The 5,692-nt window shown below is 40.6% G+C and overlaps 1 pseudogene; it reads right to left on the minus strand.

Annotated features, from left to right (window-relative positions):
- Nucleotides 1–318: 318 nt before the first annotated feature.
- On the minus strand, nt 319–4,941 carry LOC106740785 (annotated as a pseudogene).
- Nucleotides 4,942–5,692: the final 751 nt, after the last annotated feature.

Here is a 5,692-nt window from a genome sequence, read left to right on the forward strand (position 1 = left end):
CAGATTACTATTTACTTCGATCCTTGCAGAACTACTTGGATGGTAAAACTTTTTAAAGATGATGAAGCTGTGAAATCGCACTTGGATCAATTTTTTGCCGATAAAACCAGAAGTTCTACGAGCGTGGAATTATGAAGTTGCCAGAAAGATGGCAAAAGATCATCGAACAAAATGGAAAATATGTCAGTGATTAAAGTTCATTCTATNATTCTATGCACAAAAAAATTGTATTTTATTTCTATGAAAAAATCGGCAGTTACTTTTCGGGCAACCCAATAATATCGTATGTGTAACATAATATTTTACATTTATACATACAGGTAATAAGGTGGCAGCTGATTGCACCACAGATTTGCACGTGGAGATATTATTCGTGCCATACTGCAAGCACATTGCAAGAACCTGGATTTCCGAAGCCAATGAATTAAATACGTTTCCACAACCTTCGATACCCGGTAGAAGAAATATACGATTTCTCTCCGTCCCTTGTTTCGTTGGAATTTCTAAACAAACGTCCGACTTTATGTCTAAATTGCTTATTAGCCGAATAAATAATTTTCTATCTTCCGAATCTACAATGTCATTAGTGTCTTCTGCAAAACGTTTGTCTTTGTCGGTCATGTCCTTTAGTTTTGCAAAAGTGAGATTTCGAATATCCTGCGCGGTAAGGAAAATATCGAATTCCCGCTCTAAAGTTTGCTTGATATTTATCGCCGTCATCGAATCCACTTAGCTCAGACAATGGGATGTTATGTCTGATCGTTTTCAAATCTTTCATCCCTGTAATAAACGAGATGAAATATTAAAAGATCTTGATTGAACGTAAGCGGTTAATTGTATGATTACATCAGAAACGAGAAAATAGTTGCTCACATTTTTGTAAGTTTCTGTAAAATAGGTTGAAATAAAAAGATATATCCATATAATAATTTAAATATATACGCTTAGTTGCTTTATTTTAAACAAGAAAAAACTATACCTATGATGTTCGCTACAGCCTCCACAACATCTATAATTCCGCCAAAGCCCGCGTGCTTTTTAGCCACAACCATACTGCAAACGATCGGTCGACTCAGCATCAGAAAAGCGTCCAGTGAATCTAGACAGGACTGTATTCTTTGCTGCAGTGTACCGCCGAAGATAAGTTCCGTACTGTCCTCTTGCATGTCAGCAACGAGTCCAACATCACCCACCGCGCCCCATTGTATAGCCATTCAGGGTAATCCGTCTTGTACTCTTCTCTCGCATATTCTCTCCGTGATTGAATTAGCCATCCCATAATTAGTTTGCCCAGCGTTTCCTCGGCCGCATGAGACAGACGAGAAAACGACGAAATGTCGGAGATCGGGGCATATCTTCCTCGAAAGCTCGTCCAACATCTTTGTGGCCCTTGCCTTAGGCTTGAATGACTCTTCGAAAGTTTCTGCGGTTTGGTTCTTGTAGATAGAATCTGTGAGTACAACTGCGAGGTTGAATATAACGTCCACAAGTCCTAGTTCCGCAGCGGATTTCAAAATAACCGCACAATCTTTGGGATCGGTCGCGTCAGCACCTGAAGTGATTTAAATATTTACCCCGTAGGACTTCCATAATTCCACCCTCGAACGTTGATAGCCGTTTCGTATTCCGTTTCGCGAAATCAGCAGTAGATTTCGGGCACCCCGAAGAATCAGCCAGTCTGCAAATTCCAGCCCGAAGCCACCTAGGCCGCCCAAAATAACGTAAGACTTTTGCTTCTCGCAAAAAAATCGGGGATGAGCAAGAATTGAATGATGCAATTGTTCATTTTCATCATATATTTTGTGAAGTGGCAGCTTGGAGCGCACGTCACAAGGCGTGGACCCTCCGAAGGGACCTATTGCGGAGCGGATGGCGCGTTCTCGAGAACGCCGAATCGAGGCCACCGGTTTTTTTTTATTTTTTTAAATATTTGCGACATAGCGGAGACCGCGCGCTGTGGACGCGCGAGAGCGGTGAGACGAGCCCCGCGTCCCAGGAGCATGTATAAACCCGCTTCGGGTGGCGACGAGAAGAGGGCAAAGCGTCGGCCGCCAGGTGGAGGGACATGGGCCACCAGAGGCTCCCGCCGGACGCCATTGCCTCGCTAACCTCTGATCTCTGGACGGCTATAGAAGAGCTGCTACCGGGGCCGCCGGAATCTGGTGGCTATCGTTTCGACCCCTCGGCGGCGGTAAGGCCGGCGGGCCGAGGTCGCGCACGAGGACGGATTCGAAGCGACTCGGTAACCGCCGGCAAAATCCGGCTGTCGAGGAGGGGATTTCGGAACCACAAAGGAAGGGGAATGTCGTTTAAAATGGGCAGTCTCCCCGGTGGAAGCAATTCGTCCTTGGCTTCCGGCCGATTAGTGCTTACGACAAAAGGATGAGCGAAAGAGAGCGAGCGAGAGCTAGAGGGAGCGAGCACGAACGAGGTTCGCCCGTCGGTGTTGCGCCGGCGACTCGGAGAAACCGTAATATTTCTCGCAAACGCCATGATGTCCAAAAAATTATTGCAAATTATATTGTATTTCCCGATTTCCAAAAATCTACCGCCTCTCGCCAAACAGCGAAGGGACTTTTGAAGCTTTTCTTCATCTAAAGAATTCAACACGATATCAACACCCCGACTTTGTGTCTGCTGAACGATCATTTGTTCGAAATTTGTGTCGTGAGAATTGTCAATATGATTATCGGGAATACAGGGGAATGTTTCTTTAATGAATTGTCGTTTCTCGGGAGTTCCGACTGTCGTAAATATTTCGCATCCTTCATGAAGAGATTAATCGCGGCTTGTCCAACGCCACCGCTGCCGGAATGAATGTGAACTTTGTCTCCTTTTTTCATTTTTCCACACACATATAGAGCGTAATACCTTGTGGCATAAACGCAAGAAACTGTGGCAGCGTCCTCGAATGTCCATTCGTCAAGTATAACCCAGGATATGATATCGTCGTGAATTAGTATATTCGATATTCCTCTGAAAAAGTAAATGGTATAAATCAGGTTAACGTTGTTTCTTCGATCCCGGAAGAAAACTATATTAATTTCAGAATTGTAGGTACATCAATATAATATTATCATAATTATTTATATTTTCGGTGTAATAATTTTGACAATTTAAGTGATAGTATAACACCTGTTTGGGCATATTCCCATTATTCGCCGTCCATTCTCATCAAAACCGACAAATTCGAAACCTAATAAGGAATCAACATTTCGTTCAACCGATGCAAGGGATTCCAGAGCAAGTTTCCCAGTAGCTATCATCACATCTCTGAAATTCAGTGTCGCATAAACTATACGTATAAGATTTTCAGGCTTGATTTTCGGAGATGCACGTCCTTCGACTCAACGAAATGTGCTCAAATCACCTCGAATTTGATGGAAATTAATTTTTACACATTTTCAATAAATACAGTGCTTTAGTTATATTATATCTACTAATAATTTTTCACTCAAACATGTAAATGCAATATAATTCAATACAATGATAATTAAGATGTGAAACATATTCATATCACTTAGGATCTCAAGGAAATTAAAATTAACTAATCTCAAGGAAATTAAAATTAACTCATTCTTATTAATATAAAAATTTGCGTGCAACTTAGTTCAAGATAAAAAGAAATATTTTCAAAAATTTACGATACATACACTTGACAAAGAATTTCGTAAATATTTATACACTTTATTTGTTTCGAATAAAAATATTAACGTACCCCTTGAACGATGTAACCGCACTGCACAGGTCTCTGTTCTGGTAGTGATAACGAAAAATACCGATAAGAGCCCTAAATTCTTCCGGGACCTAAGATGTTAATGGGTAAATCTAATCGCAGTTGATTCATATAGAAAGGTTCCTGCAAGGAGATCTTGGGTGCGTCCTTATCTTGAATAAATATACATCCAACAATTTCACCACCCGGCTCTTTTCGTAAACAATTGACAAGTCCTAATACACCACACTCGAAATCAGCCTCTNCACTTTATTTGTTTCGAATGTAAATATTAAACTGGACCTTGAACGACGTAACCGCACTGCACAGGTCTCTGTTCTGGTAGTGATAACGAAAAATACCGATAAGAGCCCTAAATTCTTCCGGGACCTAAGATGTTAATGGGTAAATCTAATCGCAGTTGATTCATATAGAAAGGTTCCTGCAAGGAGATCTTGGGTGCGTCCTTATCTTGAATAAATATACATCCAACAATTTCACCACCCGGCTCTTTTCGTAAACAATTGACAAGTCCTAATACACCACACTCGAAATCAGCCTCTGCGACGACTATTATTCTCGTGTTCCTGCTTGATTCATGGTCGATGTCCANATAAGATGTTAATCGGTAAATCTAATCGCAGTTGATTCAAATAGAAAGGTTCCTGCAAGGAGAACTTGGATGCGTCCTTATCTTGAATAAATATTCATCCAACAATTTCACCACTCGGCTCTTTTCGTAAACAATTTACAAGTTCTAATACACCACACTCGAAATCACCCTCTGCGACGACTATTACTCTCGTGTTCCTGCTTAATTCATCGTCGATGTCCATGGCAGATTTTAACTCATCGATCCACGAGAACTCATGATTGTTTACGTGTACGATTTTTCGCATTTTTATAGATTTTTGCGCTTTTCTCAATAATATCAATGCTTCTCGTTCAGTGCGCTTCTCCATAACGATTTCCAGACCGTAGCGTTGCAGTAAGTTCTGATCTAAAGAGCCACACAGATCTTCTCGTGTCAACAGAAAGCCACCAGTTATTATGCTGGACAATATTTTACTGGTCTTGTCGCTTGTACTTTTCCTTAGAATTCCGACAGCAATTGCCATTAGACATCTGTCATCTTTTGCTAATTTATCAAGCTGTATGATTGCGAGATTCTGAGGCAAAGAGGAGCTGTCATATCTGTTGGCGGCCGCCACCAATGTGAGATTAGATCGTACAAGCGGCAAGTTGTTTAGAAATTCTTGGACAATCGGAGTAAAGAGATCGTCCCGCAGGACCACGTTGCTGTCCTCGATGAACTCAATCACTCTAATATTTATCATTTTGTAACATTCGAGCGCTATATGCACCGACATTCCAACCACCTCTTTCAAAAACATCATGGCATTATCTCCATAAGGAATGAAATTGTATTCCTCATAAACGGTTTGTACTCTGGACAATCGACGAGATATTACTGCAGCTTTGACACCACAAATTTCTATTCCTCTGGATACTATAGCGTTTAAACAATCATAGATACGTACTGGCAAATCTGTAATAAAATTTATAGATTTATATTGAAATATGAAGTTCATTTATATATTTGCAATTGATTACGAAAATATTTGAGGCTAACGCAGACTTACTTTTTCCTTGAACGGAAATATTGTGCAACTGTTTCATGTGATATTCAAGATCGATTATCAATTTGCGAATTTCAGTGGACACGCAAATACTTCTTGAATCAAACGATAGGATTTTCATTTGTAGCATATTGTCCATGAATGCTGTCCAATTTATAGGCCACCTAATATGCCCTACTTTACCAGTGATAGAAGCGTTCTTCAATGAACGAAATAAACCAGTATACTCATAACCACGGAGTCGTAGCTCCTTATAAATATCTGCTGTGTTTATGTACTCATTATCTTCATTACTTTTGGATAAAAATTGAACAGGTAGTTTTTCACACGCAATGTC

Source organism: Dinoponera quadriceps, unplaced genomic scaffold, assembly GCF_001313825.1.
Source record: "Dinoponera quadriceps isolate SergipeBrazil2010 unplaced genomic scaffold, ASM131382v1 scaffold80, whole genome shotgun sequence".
Taxonomy (NCBI): Eukaryota; Metazoa; Arthropoda; class Insecta; order Hymenoptera; family Formicidae; genus Dinoponera; species Dinoponera quadriceps.